This window comes from Rhipicephalus microplus, chromosome 2 (assembly GCF_043290135.1).
Source record: "Rhipicephalus microplus isolate Deutch F79 chromosome 2, USDA_Rmic, whole genome shotgun sequence".
Taxonomy (NCBI): domain Eukaryota; kingdom Metazoa; phylum Arthropoda; class Arachnida; order Ixodida; family Ixodidae; genus Rhipicephalus; species Rhipicephalus microplus.
Genome location: NC_134701.1, coordinates 187276747 through 187296510, shown reverse-complemented (window position 1 = coordinate 187296510; position 19764 = coordinate 187276747). Strand labels below are relative to the sequence as shown.

Genomic DNA, 19764 nt, shown 5'->3' with positions numbered 1-19764 from the left:
CTCCCGCTGTTCGTCTTAGAGCTAAAATGTTAGAGCTAAAGACTAGAGCAAGTATCTACGCTCTCAAACGAGAATGACGGCGAATAGCAGCGAGAATAAGAATGAGATCATCCGGTCACTTTGTCAGTATTGTGGTAAACGTATAAGCAGTAAAATATGAAAACGTCTATGTGTGTTCTTCCATTTCTTTTACACACAGTGTCTCAAGTCAGGCTGGGGTAGCGGCACATTGCCACGACAGGAGCTATTCAGAAGTTATGCGTACGCCGTTTCCGAGGAAATGCAGACGGATGAACCGGTCACCTCCACCAATAATGTAACAAGGAAATGTCTATTGACGTACATTCACCGGAAGGAGTAATGACGATTGCCAAAGTGGCTCAAAGTGGAGCCTGTCTATTAATCATTGCGTTCGTTTTGACCCGTGTTTGCCTCATAGAGAGTCCCGCTATGGTCTCGGATAACTTATCTACTACTGCTAGGTGATGATATATATATTCGAGCGGCAGACACATTAAGCACATGAATGCATTGATTTTACTCCGCTCAAGAATTTCTTTTCGAAGTAGTTGTAGCTGACATTTGCAGCAGTATTTATATTCTTCCGTTTAGCTTTCTTTAGCGCAGTGTACGATTAGTAAAGATAGTAATGCTGTCGTATTATAAATGATAATGCCTTACGTCGGATCATTGAGTGCAGATAAAAGCACCAATACAAAACCTATTTTTACATATTTCTGATGTACGGTTCTATACACGCTTCGAATGGCAACCTTTCTTTTTGCGTCGGACTGTGTGAGTTCTCCCTTGACTCCCCCCCCCCCCTTTTTTTTTTCGGCAGAGCCACACTCCAGCATTCCTGCCAAGGTGATCCACTGGAGCCGACAGGTAGAAGGGCCGCAAGGATCAGCGCTTTTCGTGCCGTGCGAAGCCCAGGGCCACCCACAGCCTTCGTATCGCTGGTACCGCCAGTACGGTGCCCGACTACGACCGCTGCCACCCCTCAGCGAGCCAGGAATCGTGCTGGTCGGCGGCACTCTCGTGTTCAGGCGGGCGTCGGTCCAGGACAGCGCCACCTACGTGTGTGTTGTCAGCAATGGAGCAGGAGCCGAGGAGAAGAACGAGATACAGGTCCTGATCACTGGTGAGTGACCATTATTCGCTCCCATGAGGGCATCAGCCTAAATGATCTTGTTTTGTGCATTAAAAATGCGCACACGTTCGGCTGCCAATCGAGAGGTCGCTGGTTCAATCCCAATTACAGCAGTTGGATTTGAGTAGAGGTTAAGTGCTAGAGGCCTGCTTACTCTGTGATATCTGTACACGGTATATCACCTAATGATTAAAATTTTTGGAGACTTCCTTTTGGATGTCTCTCGTTATCATACTATTTTTTGGCAATAAAAACACCAGATATTATATTTATTAAACATTCGCCGACATCTACCGAAGCACAGCGATGATTGCTAAAAAAAGAAGCCGGAGTTTTTATTCTCTCCAACCATCTTCAGTTATATCAATACGAAACGAGCAATAAATCGAAAGCAACCTAATGGTAGGAACTTCATGCATAGTTTTACAATGTTGTTATTATTAACTGTTGGAGCTTAACATTCGAAAGCTACGATATCAATATGAGAGACGCTGTACAGGAAGGCTCGGGAAGCTTCAACTGCCTGGGGTTCTTGAAAGTACACCTAAATCTAAGCACATGTGCCACAGTTTCGCCTCCATCTAAAAATGCGGCCGCCGCGGCCCGAATTTGATGCCGCGACCTGCGAATGAACAGCCGAGTACCTTAGCCACTTGACCACTATGGCGGGTATTGACGAGGGCGTTAACGAGATAGCATGACAGAGCTCTTTTATAAGAGCGATAGAGAGAGATAGAGAGAAAGGGGAAGGCCGGGAGGTTAACCAGAGTCGTTCGTTGGGAGCCGAATTTCAGCATTTGCTGCTGTTAAAAATTGGAGATGGAGTCAAATAAATTAATATGAAAAAACTCTAGTTCAAGTGGCAGTCAAATCTATATCATATGCGTCGCCAGCTGGTGCTCTGGCGCAGCGCTACGTTAGTGCCTTAAACTGCTCTAAAGAAAAAAAAATCACTAGCAAAGCACATTTTACGGATTGTTAACCATTGCAGTTCAAATGTCCGACCATGGGTGGTTGTAGATGTCTTAAACGAATGTTTGACTGTCCCTCAGTGAAAATACGAAATAATGTAAATAAAGAATAATAATAACAATAACAATATTAAAAAGCTTCAAATTGAGTGACCACGGAACAAAGCGCTTTCGTGCGTCAAGCAGACGTTGTGCCACAGAGTCATGACACTGCTTCAAGCTGCTTCGAAAAACATCACTCAAATATCTCACGTAATGAAAGGAGTCTGCTCAAGACTTGGTGTGGTTGCACTAGCGCACGAATATATGAATTCCTTAACAATTTGGTAATTAAAATTTGCCCACGTAATACGACGTGTGTAGCTGCGCAGGTGCGCGTGGCAACTTACTGACGCGCAGTTCATACTTCGCCGGTTCACGATAGGAAAAATCCTTGCGTAAAAAAAATGACAGCATATCCACGGGGTGAATGATGGAGAAGGGGGCGAAGCATCCTTCTGTCGATTCGTTCTTGCTTCCGTCCATTCATGCATCTGTCTGTGTGACCATTCGTGCGTCCATCCGCCCGTCCGTGCGGGCGTCTGCTCGTGGGTCCGCACGTCCATTCATGCGTCCGTCCCTGCGTTCGTCCATACGTCCATCCGTTCGTGCAGCCATCCGTGCGTCCGTCTATGCATCTGTCTGTGTGTCCGTTCGTCCATCTTGTCCACACTCCGAGTACCACCATCTCGCATTTTTTCATCATATATTCCTCATATAGAAGCACCGCCATCCAGCGGGCATTCCAAGGACTAAACGAGAGGTGGCACACGCACACTTTCTTACGGCTTGCGCTTCGGGTCTACTTCCCACCTTTAACCACCTCGAGTTCATGGTATATACTAGTTCACTGTATTCATGGCACTGCGGTCCATCGCTCGCTAAACCTTTCTAAAACCAAGGAAGTTACCCCCAGCAAGTATAACGTAGCAACCCTGTCTTGTCAGATAGGGCTCAGTGCACATGCCAATGGCTGCTAGTGGGGAATGAGAGACAGGAGGATCCGGCTTTTAGTTACGCACACACTGCGAATTTTTATTGTTCAACAACGCACAGGAGAAATCTCCCACCAGCACAACCTTGCAGGTCAAAACGTAAGACTGGTTACGCACTACGACTACGACGAGGGACGTATGGGTGCCGCTCTAAGGAGCTTCGCCTTTAAAAGAAGTTTTCAACTGTAGTTGGCGCATGCGTTCAGGAACAGTGTGAAAAGCTCAGAGATATACGAGTGCAAACGTTCCTTTTCCTGCGGCGTTGCTGAGGCGTCCATCGATAGGCGCCGTGTGAGTTAGCATTTGAGAAGGCAGTGATGATGACTTGATATTTGGCGTTTAACGTCCAAAAACTACCATATGATTATGAGAGACGCCGTAGTGAAGGGCTCCGAAAATAGAAGGCAATGACCATGCATGGCACCAGAATACGTCATCACATTCTATTCTTGACGACGAAGCTTGAGTTTGAGGCCTTAAGTAGCCTCCAAGTTTGTGTCTTTTAAGCCACTAAAGTAAGGTGTTCCTGCGCAAAAAAATCTGCGCGTTTAAAGCTACCAAGTTCGTAGGATCTGCAGAGGCACGTAAGAAATGAGAAAATTTTCTTAGCGAAGCAAAGACACTTTGGCCCAACCGGGTGGTCGAGTGGTTACAGCACTTGACTGCTAAATGAGATCGGACCCTTGCTACGAGAGTTGAGTTTTCCAAGGACGCCAAGTGTCTGAGGCTCCTGTACATAAATTTAGTTGCACGTCAAAGAACAAACACCAGGTAGTCGAAATTCGTGGAGCGCTCCACTGCGGCGTCTCTCATAATTATATCGTGGTTTCGGAAAGTTAAAATACTGTCATTATTAGGAGGGGCATTTTAGGCATTTTTATTTACATGCCTCTCTATCCAGCTACGCCAGGGTGCTCTTGTGATCGTCTTCACAGTATGATGCAGACTGAAATTGCGCAAGAGAGTAAGAGTGCTTAAGTAAAATTACTCTCCAACTAAGACTTGAATAACTCTCAAATCCTGTCGCGTACGTCGTCAACCCTTTTCCTCCAGACGATAGGGGCACATATGCGTGTAGCAAGGGCCAGGTTCTAAAGGTATGCACCACTGGTGATTGAGTATGTCTGCCTAAGAAATGCCAGACTAAGCAATGAAAATTTAAACGGTAGGGTTAAAAAAAACTGACCTCTGCAGCGTTCACATGGCGAATGCAAAGAGTACAAAACACAATCTAAGCGGGATAAAATCCGAAGCAATCTGCGTGGCAGCCAAGTATTCTATCACAGTGCTACCCCTGATTTTTCTGTATTGTAAAATAAAAAAATAAACTGTGCACGTGTAAATGCACGTGTAATTGTGCTTGCATTGCTAGCTATCTAAATTTATCAGAAAGCAATGAAGACATTACTTATGCACATCTACTATATAGACGTCATTTCACCTTAACATAAATTGCGTTTCAACTATTAGCTCCAATTTAATCGAAGTCCAATAAACATTACAATGTAATTCTAAGATTCAGCAAGGTATATTCAAGTGGTTGCGTAAGCGCCGATGAAAATACTAACGATAGTTACGTAAGTTAATCACATCATCGGAAAGCAATGCGCACAGCGTCGTAAGAACAATGAATTATGTGCTATAACATCAGTGCTGACGTTACGTACGACCATAATCGCCCATCAAACTGCAGTGTAGTCGATGTGCCTGAAAAGCGGATGATGTGCGCCCAACTGGTACACTTACGAAACACGTCGTTCCACCATGTAACGCCTGGCGCTCAAATCCAATAATGCTGATATACGACTTCTGGCTGGGTGACTGCTTCGCATGAAACGAATTCTCGAAAGGTGTGAGATGCATCGCATTTCTTTTTATTGTTGAATACTCATTGGGTTTTGTTCATTCTGCCTTATTAAAAGATTCGCTTTTTCGCACGCTGTTCTTCCTAATCTACGTTAATGATGATTTGCTAATTTTCGTTCACTTAACTAATTCCCTGTGTAATGCCTATAGCTAAAAGGGTACAATAAGTAATAAGAACAAAGTTTATGATAGGATTTCGAAGTACTGCGTGCCACGAAGAGCACAGGCCACGTAAATCTACTATTTTTGTCAGTTCTTTTTTCATATAGCTTTTTAGCTTTTAACGCTAAAGACGTCGCTGCATGTGCCTAATTAGGACCCCTAGATTTTTGAATCACCCACTCACTCTTATCTAGTACTGCGAACGCATTATATCTCTACGTATTTGTGACCGCCATGTCTTTTATCACATAGGCACGTCTTATCTGACGCTCTTTTGTAACACACAACACATAGTGCTGAGTATTTTATGTGGTCTCTAGAAGTTGCATATACATATTTATATATATTTACACTAAAACTATTTTGATTTGTACTGTCTCTAAATTGCTCCAAGTTTACTGTTCACGTACACATTCCCCTACGCTTTTAAATACCCCCCAATCGAGCGACCATGACCGCTCCTTTTCACAGGCGTTGGAATTTCGTAAGTAATGATCACCCTTACTTAAATATTGTAGTGCTACATTTGACGAGAATGAGTTTTGTAGCGCTGCACCTGACAAATCACCATTACCCGTAACAAATGTCTCAAGATTCCCACGCTTTACACTTTAGAGCCAAATGGGTAGTCGTAGCACATGCGTGCGTCAATGATTTAAGCCCGTTTTATTCTGCTTTTGTGTGTCCGCTCACGAGAGTAAGTTTCTGTTTTGTTCTCTGCTTTCTCGCACAATGGGTAAAATGGCAGAAAAGCTTGCGACTCATCTTTAAGTATAACGGAGCCGGTATGAGCGATACCAACTTTCATATTCCTTGATGACCTCTCAAACTTTACGTTGAGGATAAAAGCGATGTTCGCTCATCGCCCCCATCTATTCCTTAACGTTCCCTACGTCGTCGTAATTCGACGCTCCAGCCATCATTGAGGTGAAACGTGTTCGAAAAACAAAACTTTTCTACATGAAACTGGCCATAAACTGCACGAGCAAATATGTTTAGTTCAAGCAGTTTTTTTTGTGGGTTTGTGCGGGGTGATACTGGTGTGGTAGCACTGATGGTGGCAACATTGTGTACTTTTTTTCTTTTATCTTGTTCTTCCTTTAACGGTCCATGAGAATATAACGTTGATAATGCGTCAATTTTTCAAATCTACTTGGGCAACGAGAAAAAAAAAAAGAATCGACCATTTTCTTTTATCTTCACCTTATTTCTGCGTGATATACTTTCTCGTATTTGCCTCGGTGTGTCTTTTTTTTCATTTAGTGTTAAGTACCGGGAAGATTGGCTAAAACTCTTGTCCAACTTTAGGAACATGAATGAGCAGCTGGCACCGACAACTTTCATTGCGATACTTTGCTGGTGATTCAAGAAATAAAGAAAGCTTGTGAACTGTTTCTGTCATGATGCCCCTGCGCACCTGCACACCACGAGCGATATGTTGTTCTTGAGCCTAACGCGTGATGTGGTTTGCATTTACACATAAAGCTGCATTTGAAGTTAGGCACGTAAATTTAGAATCACGCAGACGGGACATCGTTCTTGGCGGTATTTACACGCAAAGTACCTATCTACATTTTCCGCATTCACTGAGAGAGAGCCAGCTAAATTATGCTAGAAAGCCCATCAATGCTTGCGTGAGTTAAAACGAGCGTTCAAGAGAAGTTTGAAGTTGTCTATACTAATCAAAACCTCGCATCATGGTTTCTTAAGCTGAGCGTCATTCATCGCAGTGACGAGTGAAAGTTTCACAGTACTTCAAATTACGCTTAAATATACTCGCTGAGGCAGCGTTGATGAGCACTGCTAGTATCATGGAAGTATTGAGAAAGTCAAACCATGTTGCGTTATTTTGATTTACGCCAATTCTACTAAAGAAGCACGACTTCAATTGCTTTCCTTATAATGGATAGAGGAAGAAACAGGGAAGATTATAGAGAATAACGAAACTCAAGCTAGTTTGGCTTCCCTACATGAAGGGTGACGTCGAAAAGAAATTAAAGGTTAATATAGAGAAAAAGTAACGGTAAAGAAAGAATGAAAAAAAAAAACAGTTGCTGTAGACACGCACAACACGAACTCATGCCCATAGCTCGCAGATGCTCGAAAAGTCTGGTTGTCTCCAACCCCAACAGGGCTTTCGTGATCTTGTCCTTCTGCTACAATCCTCACTTTGAAGCCATCAGTCTAAAAACAGTATTAAGTAACGATAAATCTGAACTTCCTTTAAATGCTGCTTTAACCTTCCTACTGTATTTGTTAGCCATAGCGTGAGCGCTTCGTTAGCGTTAGTAAAGAAGATGATTGCGTAGATTGCGCGAATCCATCGCTTTTGTCAGTTGATGGACAGAGTGCAATGCACAGCTTATTCAGCTTGTGTCTGCAAAAGTGGGAACTCATATCGCACGAAATTTCATATGTTCCATATTTCAGGAGATTCATGCTGCTGTGTCTACCAGGAATATAACTGCAAACTTACCCAGGCCCCACTATTTCATTTCGAAAAAAAATGTTACAACGTTTTTCTCGCGAACCAATATAAAAGCAAAAGCAACTCTCAGGTTAACATTGTTTTTTTTTCTTCTTTCGTTCAGAGCGAAATGCATCCGCGACACAGCCTTCTTGAATAAGTAGTTCGCCCTTGTTTGCATGGAAAAAGGATTCCTGGTCAAAGCACTTGACCAAGTGAAAATGACTGAAACAGTGTCACTTGTAGTAAAACAGGCACCGAAAAGCCGTGCTTCTTTATAAATTCAACCTACATCGATTATCTTCTACAGAAAATTAATGTGGCCCTGACGGGAACGGCTGTGTGACTGGGCAAAGAAACAATGACCTCTTTAATTAATTCCGTCGCGTTGAAAATTAATGGCTACGACACAAAATTGACTTCAACCTTAACGGGAAGAAATATCACATGCCGGCTAGAACCAGGGCCAGTGAGGAGGAATAGGAGTATTAGAAAACAATGCAGACCGGAGAAGCTTGGTACGCTATGTCAACTGATCTGAGAGTGAATAGGAATGGATGAGCATGCACCGATTACGACTTCGTTTTCCCGTGAAAAAGAAAGAATCAAATAATTATCTCCATAGCCTCCAAGACTTTGTTTTTGATATCTCTGAATATGTTTTACGTGTCTACATAATGAAACAACCTGACATAAACAAGTTTCTCAAGCGAAAACTGTATAGGTGGAAATAGATACCCCATAAAGAAAGGCAGCGAGGGTTGATCATTATTAACATAACTGGTCTGCTTTCATGCGCTAGCGGAAGTGGTGGAAAGATAGGTGCAAAGTAAGCGCAGAGAAAAATCACAGCGAGGAAAAAAAAGCCTGAACCCGAACGAAAGATGAGGAGCAGTAATACTATATAGTGTAAAATAGGCCGCTGTGACAGAGCAATGGTCTAGGGCTCTAATAAATTTTCGTGTGAAGACAATTTTGAACTGTATTCTAACACTGTCTCCTCCAACAGGGGTCTGTCCCCAAGCCGGTCTAACAATGTTGCTAGCGGCAGTCCATGCGCCCTGTGGTGGGAGCTGCAACATAGAACGCGTTCAGAAGTTTCAACGCTGCCACAGCGATTGCAAGCAGCTGTTACATACCTGCCCATTAAGAAGGCAAAATATTTGGTGAAAGATAAATCAAGCCGCTGTGGACAAAGCACCTTTGTTTAAAAACAGGTGAGTCCAGACAGCGGCCAACAAAGTCGGAGATATGTGGATCTATACCGTGGATGGATAATCGCAAGTGGCTGTGCTTGTCGTATGCTTTGTACAGCCAGGACAGAAAAAAACTACTTGAGCTTTCCGGACAAAAGTTGCGATTTTTTCTATATTTGGCTATCAGTCGAATCTGTGCCTGAGTCATGCATCGTTTGGGGTGGGGGGGAGTTGTTCTGGCGGGCGTTGACTATGAAAATGAGGGAGGCACCCTGGTCACTCTCCCGACAATTCCGCAAAATGACAACCATAGTATAACGAATGAGTTCGTCCGAATTCCAGACAGAGACTACCGTCTGTTTCTGTCAAAAAGCCACAAGGAGTCCGTGCGAATTTTTTATGTAGGAAATCATTTCATTTGAAAATATGGCTGATCCCCCTACATAAAAATCAGTAAAACACAAAAGAGAAACATGCCTTTACAAAGGTAGTTGAGTGTCTATTGTGCATTTTTTCAGCAACAGCAACAAATCGCTAAGTCAGGTTAGGAACGAAAAGCAGCTGGAAACCTGAAGCACGCGCCTCAAGCAGAAAACACGCACAAAATTAGCACACACTGGACGGACGCGAACTAACAACTGTCACAATTCTCTCTTTATCGTCTGTCAGCAGTGTGCTACTTTCGTAAACATGGCCGTGGCAGCCTGCAAAGTAAGTTACTTTTGTCTTCTCCGGATTACAAGTCTGATAAGCGCACGTGCAAGGAAGACCAAGTTCCTTGGGACAGTGGGGTGGCGCTTCACGGAGGCGGCAACCATGAGAGAACGTTGAACGCGAGACCGTCAAGCCATCTCGCCAGTGATAATAAAAACGTGCTAAAGTTTTGAAGGTCTGACGACTTCCAAACGTTGTATGGTGTATATAAATGGCTTGCCGTAAGCGCTCCTCACACATACGTTTTGTGGGGTAGTGGTTAGCGCCACGCGCTGAGAATCGTGATGTTGCTGGTTCGAACCCGCGCGACACTCTTTTGCCTTCTTTTTCTTTGCAATCTGCTAACATATGTTTCTCAATGTTACTTCTGTGACAGAAGTATGTCAGTGGAGTCGAGGTGGACTCCTGCATAAAACACTTTCATGTTAAATAAACATCGTCAAACACCAGGGATCGAACACGGTACAAGAATGAACCTGGATTTGGGATCGAACTCGAGTGTTTGACAAATGCACCCTCGCAATGCATTTTGCTAATATTCTTGTTTGAAATTTGTAGATGGACCACTCCTGGAAAGCGCTAGTAATGTGTCCCAGCCCAGATGAAGATACCTTTTTTTCAACTAAGCCTTCTGTCCGATAAACTCTACGCATCTTTTGTGGCTTTGTGCTGCACACGATTCATTGCGAGAAAGCTTTTCGTGATGAGCAAGGATGTGCACGAGACACCCCATGTGTGCTCTGAGAGTTGCCATCACAGTGCATTCGTTTTTGCTGTGAAGTCGTTTTCAATCGTGATGGCCTTTTCTGTTGACAAATATCACGGAAATTGAAATCAAGCGCTAGGCGCCGTATGGAAAATGCTTTCGAGCGTACGAGAAAGATTAAAAATTCTCCTCTGTCTTTGCTGCATACGGTGCCTATGACCAAATCGAACTAGAGGGAGCGAATTTTTCAATAAAGAGAACAGTACCTCTGCTTTTTAACGACATACACCATCCGTGCTAAAAAAAGAGGTAACCACTGCTAGCCATGCACCAGTGATTATTTAATGAACTTAGCTTGTATTAGCGCTGTATTTATGAAAAAAAAAGATGACACGGACGTCCACAGAGGTAGGCGCTAAACTTCCAGCTGTTTATTTCGTGCCCTTCACATCCATTTAATGCCTGCGTAAAAAGAGCTTATTTTGCACTTGGTCTCATACTAAGGTACGTCAATTTTTTTCTGTCATAAGAATCTAGGGCCCACTCATACAAAAGTATCCCATATCTGCTATGGCTTTAGCTTCCTTTCACGTGTCAGCTGATTCTAAAACCAGCCAATAACGATGCAGTTGTACAGATTAGGGGAGCTAAAACAACCCTTTCCGTGTGCTGCTAGCCGCTCAAAGTCTAAGATTGCGTTGTAGTCGTGTTCCCGTAGTCTACCATTAAGCCATCACTTTGACTGCCCTATATAGCACTTGCCACACGATAATAAAACTTGTAGACAACGCAGCCCACACAATCTACACATCTGATCTGGTGTCTCATATCACAGACTAAGCGAGGGACATTAACACTGGGACAAGTCAACTTGCAAGAGAGAGAGAGAAAATTTATTGCGGAAAGGCAGGGAGGTTAACCAGAAAACATATCCGGTTTGCTACCCTGCACTGGGGAAAGGGTAAGGGGAAAGGGAGGAAGAGAAGCACAAACACACATACACACACTCGCACACAGTAGTGTCACAATCGTTCAACGAGGCGGGTCGCTCGCAGAAACTTCATCAGCGCCTTCGTTGCTTTCTGGCGTGAAGCTCGATCTTTCCGACATTCCAAGATTGACTGCTCAGAAAATGGCTGGTCGTCGAGGCGAGCAAACACTGCTGAGAGGGACTGTCGCTGAGAGCTGTACTGGGGGCACTGACATAAAATATGTTCAATTGTTTCGTCATTGTCGCAATGATCGCATGTAGCGCTGTCTCTCATTCCGATGCGGCAGGCAAAAGCGTTCGTGAAAGACACCCCAAGCCACATACGGCAGAGAAGGGTCGTCTCGGATCGGGGTAGGCCAGATGGAATAGTAAGTCGTAGGCATGGGTCCAGGCGGTGAAGACGGGTGTGGAGAAAACCGGGCGTATTCCGCATAGACCTTGCGACATCCTGCGCAAGCGTATTAATCTTTGCTGCTGCGTCGCTTCTTGATAGTGGAATAGGTTCCATCACTCCATTTTCGTGAGCATTCTTAGCTGCATTGTCGGCATGCTCGTTACCGATGATGCCGCAATGGCCTGGTAACCACTGAAAAGATATGTCATGTCCTTCGTCTATTAGGTGATGGTACAGTTGTCGTATTTCGAGCGCCAATTGATCTTGAGGTCCACGACGTAGAGTATTGTGTAGACATTGGAGAGCTGGTTTCGAATCAGTAAAAATGCTCCATTTTTGTGGTGTCTCTTGGTCAATCCTGCGGAGTGCGCTGAGGAGTGCCGCGAGCTCCACGGCTGTCGATGTCGTCTTGTGTGACGTTCTGAACTGGATGGTTTCGGCTCTTGCTGGGAAGATCACAGCTCCTGCAGATCCTCCAACAGTTGTCGAGCCATCCGTGTAAAGTTTGACATGATCTTTGTATTCTTCGTGTAGCATGAGTAGAATCATCTGCTTTAAAGCTGGCGCCGAGAGCTCCGCCTTCTTGCGAATCCCCGGCACTGTCAAGCGCAGTTTTGGTCGGTCCAAGCACCAAGGAGGTGTTAGTATCCGTTCCGGAGGTGTGTAGACTGTTGGAAGGCACTCACGGAAAGTCAATACTCTCTTACAGAAGGAGGCACTCGGTCGATCTTCTGGAAGCGAAGCTAGGTGGTGGGCAGGGGCGCGAGCAAGGTGTCTAATATGAGCTCTAAGCACCTCCAAAGTAATGTGCACAGTGGCCGGATGATCTTTGGCGATTGCGATGGTTTCCGCTGTTGATGTACAGCGTGGTAATCCAAGACAAACTCTGAGTGCCTGGCCCTGGGCGTTTTCTATTGTGCGTATACTGCTTTTGCAAGCGTTCGTCAGAACCGGCAAGCTATACCGCAGGTACCCCAGAAACAGCGTTTTGTACAAATGCAACATCGCGTGCACTGATGTGCCCCACGTTTTGCCTCCGAGGAACTTGAAAAGTTGTGCGATGGCCGTTAGGCGCTTCTTTAGAGTGGCCACATGGGGACTCCAGCAGAGATTTCGATCGATCGTGACCCCCAAAAACCTGTGGGTCCTGGCGTAGCAGACACTGTGTCCATTGATGGCGATGGGATATGACGTCATTGCCTTCCGCGTGAACGCGACCAGCGCCGATTTCTCAGGAGAAATCTCGAGGCCTTGTTCTCTAAGGTACGCCGATATTGAATTCGCTGCTTTCTGGAGTCTCGCACGTACCTGAGGACGTGTTACACCTGATGTCCAGGCACAAATATCATCTGCATAGAGAGATATCTGCACGGAATCTGGTATGCGTTCAACGAGACCGATCAGAACCAGGTTGGACAGTGTGGGGCTCAATACACCACCTTGAGGAACACCACGGTGTGTATAATGTTCAGAAGTCGGCCCATCATCAGTTTGCATAAACAATGATCTCATATGTAGGTAGCATTGGATCCAGCGGTACACTCGCCCACCCAAACCAACTGACTCGAGGGCGTCAAGTATGGCTTCGTGAGAAACATTGTCATATGCTCCTTTGACATCTAAAAATAGTGCGACAGATAACCGTCTGCTCATTTTCTGGTGTTGTACGTAGGTCACCAGGTCAATGACATTGTCAATGGAGCTCCGAAGACGACGAAAACCGGCCATGGCGTCTGGATATATTCTATGGCGTTCTAGGAACCACTCGAGTCTGGCAAGGATCATTCGCTCCATCAGCTTCCCTACGCAACTAGCCAGCGCTATTGGGCGGTATGATGTCAGCTCTAGAGGCGATTTTCCAGGTTTGAGAAGTGCAACCAACCGGCTTGTTTTCCACTCTCTGGGGACCGTTCCATCTCTACAAGACTCATTGAATACTTCCAGCAAAGCATTTCGTGCTCGATCACCGAGATTGCATAATAGGCGGTATGATATGCCATCCGGCCCAGGCGATGACGATCGATTGCATGAAGCAAGAGCCACATTCAGTTCTTCCATTGAAAAAGGCAGGTCCAGGTGCGGGTCAAGTGAATGTGGCGTGTAATCAGCAGTAAGGGCTTCTGTGCAATTTGGTGGGCCCGCAATCTTCCTACAAAAATCTTCCGCTACCTCGATATCCCTTCTATTTTGGAAAAGGGCCAAGGCTTTAAACGGAAAACGTTGTTGGGGAAATGTGCGTAGGCCTCGCACGGTTCGCCATATTTGAGAAAGCGGTTTGCGAGGGTCTAGACTCGCGCAAAATTTCGCCCACCGTTGAAACTCCAGTTTGTCTATACGACGCTGGATCTTCTTTTGCATGCGCCTGGCCATCCGTAGATCTTGAATGGATTTTGTGCGTCGATATCTACGCTCCGCACGCCGACGAGTCGCACGGAGTCGCTCTAACTCCATGTCCGTTTCTGAGGGCCTTGAAGAATATGCCAGCGTGCGCATCGCACTCTGCGCTGCTTGTTTGATCGCTTGCTCAATGCCAGAGGTTAAGCCTTTTTCACAAGCGTGTTCAATGTTGGTTGTGAATGCTGAAAGATCGATCCTCCGTACGGTTTTCGGCGGGTGGTCGCTAGCAAAGCCTTCGATGGTGAGATAACTGGGGATGTGATCACTACCATGTGTCTCGATGTCTAAAAACCACTTAACGCTTGTGGCGAAGCGACGTGACACGAACGTCAAGTCCAAACAGCTGCTGTACGTTGATCCTCGCAGAAATGTAGGGCTCCCATCATTAAGTAGAGACAGTTCATGAGTCGATACAAATGAAGCCAGCCTCCGGCCCGTGGTATTGACTTTTGAACTTCCCCAGATTGGGTGGTGGGCGTTGAAGTCCCCTATAATTATCCACGGATCCGGGACGCTCGAAAGAATGTCATCCAGTCTTTGGCAATCAAAACGGGCTGAGGGAGATAAGTAGACACCTATTAATGTGAAGGTGAGGGTTTTCTGCTTCACAGTCAGGCAAACATATTGGTTCTCATCATGAGGCGACACAGGTTGAATGATGTAGGTAAGCTCCCGACGAATATACACAATGACCTTGCTGCTTTCGTTTCGGGTTTTGGACGGGATTGATTCGTAGCCAGATAGCCTGATCGGGTTTGATAATTTCGGTTCACATATTACGATGATTGGGAAAAGGTTAGAAGACACGTACTGACGAAAATCGGAAATCCGTGATCTAAGTCCTCTTGCGTTCCACTGGATGACTGATGCTTCTCTGACGTCTTTGCGGAACGATTGTTGATCTCCTGCCATGACTCTACGCGAGGGAGGCGAGGACTGGGCTCAGCGCGTCCAACACCTGTAACCCGCTTCGAGCGGTTGGAGTTCCCAGGCTTCTTAGTATGTCTGCCATGACAGCGACGAGGGATCGTAACATCGGGATGATCTGTCGATCGACCCTTGACACATCCTCAACGGAAGTAGACTCGGTGGAAGGTGTAGGGCGGCGAGGCCTCGCAGGAGGCTCCTTTGCAGGCTGTGTACGCGGAAGCGTAGGCCACTCATCCGCAGCTGTGAGCTTCTCCACTTCTTTTCGCTTCGTGCTTACTACTTCACTCGTGCTCGGAGGAAATGGGTTATGCGCAACACTCTGTCCTACACGCCTCCGTCGGCGACTACGTCGCCGCCGTACCCTTTCAGCAGCCTCTCTGTGGGTTGAATTGTCCCTAACCATTTGTTTGATAATGGCGATTTCCTTCTTAATCCGAGGGCATTCCTTGGATGCAGCATCATGCGGACCATCACAGTTTCTGCACTTCAGACTTGTTGCCCGACATGCGTCTGCAGTGTGCGGCTCAGCGCATCGGGGGCATACTGTGGTGTTTGTACATACACTCTTGATGTGACCAATTTTCATGCAGTTATGGCACTGGAGTGGTTTAGGGACAAATGGTCGAACAGGATGTCGGAAGTGTCCCACTTTGACATGCGACGGAACGGAATCTCCTTTGAACATTATCTTTACACATCGGGTGTTTCCGAGGCGAAGTACATTCGCGATGAGAACTCCTTCGTTCGCTGGTTTTATGAGAGTTGGGAGGTCCGAGTTTGCTATGGCCAAATCAATGTCGTAGATTACTCCCGCCGTGCAGGCACCGTCCATTGGAATAACCGGTCGTACTTTGATGCCTCCCAAATCTGATACTCTGCGAAGCTTGTCTATGGCGCTGGCAGTCATTGTGTCCACAGCTAGAATATTCTTCCGCGTGTTCACCCGGATATCCTTAATGTCGTTTGGTGCTACCCCCTCAAAGTACATAGAGAGAGCTTGCCTGTTTACTGCTCGAAGGCTGATGGTGGAGTCCTCGGGCATGAAGAGGATGGTGTGCGGCCAGCATTCTCCTTTTGACTGAGACGTTAATGTCCCTGCTGGTGAAGACGACTTGATACTTCTTCTTTTGGCCTTCCTGCTTCTCACGGTCTCGAAGTCGTCATCCGACGAGTCGTCGCCAGTGGCCGAGTACAGTTCCGTGTCCTCGCTGGTGCTCGAACAGGTGCTTCGTTTCCGCGACGAGCTTGCCAAAGGTGGTCTGTGGTCGGACATAGCCGCAGAAGGCTCCACGTCCACAGCCATGATGCAGTGACTATCACCGTTGGCCTCACTGGTTCTGGGCCAGGCGCGCTGATTTACCGAGGAGCTCGCCATAGCAGACCTCTGGCTGGGCGGACCAGTGGATGACTCCGCGTCCGTCGCCTTGGGGCAGGGAGCAGCGTCTCCCGTAGAAAGCGAAAAACTTGATAACAATGCTCGGAGCCGAAAGCAGAAGCGTTCTATGAAGAGACACTTCGTCGTCGTCCCTCAACTTGCAAAGCTCCCGTAGTTCTGGGGGGACCGAAAACACTACGCGCACGTTAGTCCACTGGACCACTTTCTTAAAGTTACGGTAAATGGTGTGCATGTACGAGATCACACCTACTCTGCTACCCGAACACACCAACGCTTGTCGCCTATTGTTATGTGAATCTTTTAGGCGGCGCTTATACAAGCTAAGACGAACTCACCCGAGCCACAACACTTCGGTGGCTATAGGCTTATGGCGTTATGATGATTGCGAAGTGTGACTTTATGTGTACGTTTTTCCTCTCCTATCTGTCTCTCTTTCGCCATCTTTAAAACTAATCTAGGCGTTTTACCAGTGTACGGTAGTATACCGGTCCTTCTAGACGCGTAAACATCCCGGCCTTTCTTTTCAATCGTGTTCCTCGTACGGTGCCTTTGCGAATATCTTGTGAGATGCTGCTTGCTTTATAGTAACATTTAGTGTGCAAGTGGAAGGCTACTGATGGATAATCTACTGTTGTAAATTTGATGCTTATACACCAGGCAATCAAAAAGAACATTGCCAATACACCTAGAATTTTACAGCGAAAGCTGTACATAGCTAAAAAAAACGAAAAACCGTCTGGTAGCGGTGTCACGAGCCATCTCCATTGGCTGTGTTATCAAGTACGTCATTCGCAGCGTCATACACAAGCATGCGTGCCATTGGCTGGATCATCAGTGACGTCATTCATCTCATCGAAGCCATGTCTTGAGCACGCACGCATGACTTTGTCTGGAAGACTTTCATGTGAGTATGCTACAGACAACTCTAGAAGAGGGCCGAAAGTGGAAACGTAAACAGTCGCTGGCAATACGTTCTTCAGAGGCCGGAAGTCAGATTATCTTTTAGCGGGATGGCTCAGTGCTCTCCCACAGTTCAGTACGAAGTACTCGAAATCGTTAAGCACTTTTTCTAAACACAAAGCTGAGATTATCCGGGCCGACGGTGCAATCCTGGCACAAAACAGGCCCGGGAGGCCAAGTGCCGGTAACGACTGCGTACCGTTGATCCAGCAGTGTTCCAAGCCACACTTAATCTCGAACGAAAAAACCCCCGGTGGTGGGCGCATCCTGCAAACCACACCACCAAGTTAGTTAACGAGGTCCAACGCTTGAAACAACGCGGCCTTGCAGCGTCATAGCGATGATAGCGGGAGCGCGTTTGCCGCGGTGAACGCCTGCTTTCGACGGTAGCTTGCTACAGCGGCACGTTTGCTTCGGTGGTGACGTCTATGACCACATATGGTATGGTTCCAGAACAACCACTGTGATAAACACATCGCGAAAATCATTTAACCGCTCTCTACACCCTTTAATAAATATGATCATGTAAGACACAATGTGCGGCATGTGGAGTAAAGACTGTAGTAAAACCAAGCCAAACGTGTGTCTAACCTCATCAAAAAGCACGAACATGTCACCAATAGTTGTGAAAGGCTTCTGTGCCGCGTCGGTTGAAACCAATGGTGAACACTGTTGCCGCATGTTTCAGTTTGTGTTGGTTAAACATTTGTACGAAGTGCTTGTGTGGTTATTTTTTTATAAGCTCTGATAATGCATCCACTTGTATTTCATTCAGCCGTCTTCAGTGTGCTAATCAATAAAATGTGCTAATCATGTGTGTGCGTTTGTGTTTTTCTCTTTTGTTCTTTCCTTCTGCTCCTCCTTTCACAGAACCATTGGAAGTACAAATGTGGCCCAGAACACGGGAGGTTCGCTCCAGCGATTCGGTCACTCTGAATTGCAGCGTGTCCGGGTTTCCTGTACGTTCCGTCACGTGGTCCAAGGACGGAAGACCTGTACTAGGACCATCAGCCACGGGCGCATCGACGTCGGCGGGCAGTGGCGGCGCTTCGGCACTGTCGCGGCGCGTGCTCATGCTGAACCGGTACGCGCTGAGGATTCAGGCAGCGCAGAGTGATGACTCGGGTGTATACCAGTGCCACGCTGCGAACGAGAGGGACTCCGCGCAGGCGCATGCCTACGTTCATGTCAAGTGTACGTGAGCATCTTACGCGTTTTATAGGAATATTTTAGCAGCCCAAACGCCTCAACATATGCGTTATACTTGCATGCTCGGTCACGCTCTGTTATGTTTATCAAGACAGCGTAGATTGCCCAAATAAATGTTTATTCGCGATGCAGGCATTGCCTATCGAAGCTATCTGAAAAAAAAAGAAATTTCATAAATACACTATAGTTTATGCTTTAATTCAACTTTTAAATATGGTTAGCTGTGCGAGTTGCTAATTTAGCTTGATGTGGCCAGCGTGAAACCTGCCAGTGTTCTGTTTGTATTTTGCTCTGTTGTCACAGAACGAGCGCTAAACAAGAGCGCGCCGCCAAATCCTTGCGACAACGGGCGGCAGAAACGCCGCGAGGTAAAAAGAAAAAAAAAAGAAAGCAAACATCCAGGGCTCCCGGGCGCGCGCTCTCCCCGCAGAAGCACGGCTTCGCAGACGATCCTCCTCACCCCACATCGGCGGCCCAGCAAGACCGCGATTTTTCTAGAACGAAGGAGGCGGGGTCAGACCGAGTGAATCATCCTCGGGAGAGGGCAGTCGAACCGTCTCGTGCCTCTCCACAGCCTTCGCTGCGTATCGCGCCGACGAAATGACGAGAAACATCTGGAAAGTCGCGCGCAAGGTATTTAACCGAGCAGCCGAGACGAGAAATCAGGAGGAGACGGAAAGTTAGCGCCGGAGCGCGTAGGAATTCCGCCGTGTAGTCGGCGAAGGTTCTGCCCGTAGTGACAGAACAGGAGGAGACGGAAGTGAGCGCCAGAGTGCGTAGAGAGTCCGCCGTGTAGTCGGCGAAGTTTTTGGTCCGTAGGGACGGCTCGAGCTACAGGCAAGAGCGTGGGTTTACCGCTATCGAGCGAAGACGCGGGCAACAGCTGCGTGTGGGAAGCCGACGGATTTCCGGCGAAGAAGTTGAAGTTGAAGAGTGGCCAATTGAAGACGGGAGGTTTCCTGGAAGAGAAACTTCTGAGGGCGCGGAACGACAACAACGCTGGACTTTGAGTGAGTGATTCTCGGAAGAGTATCATTCAGACTTTTGTTCCAAGGACTTTGGACTGAATAGGTTTTCTATCTCTTTAGTCCTTAAGTGTCTTGGTTGTTCAATGCATGCGACTGCATTGTAGTGCGTATCGTTGTCTGTGTCCGTTGTTTTGAGTGTGGCTGATTGTACTGTGTAGTACGTTGTTTGGTTGGTGACGTATTGTATGTA

The 19764-nt window shown here is 46.5% G+C and overlaps 1 pseudogene; it reads left to right on the top strand.

Moving 5' to 3' along the window:
• LOC142792913 (cell adhesion molecule Dscam1-like) overlaps positions 1 to 19764 on the top strand; it is a 150554-nt pseudogene that overhangs the window by 77526 nt on the left and 53264 nt on the right.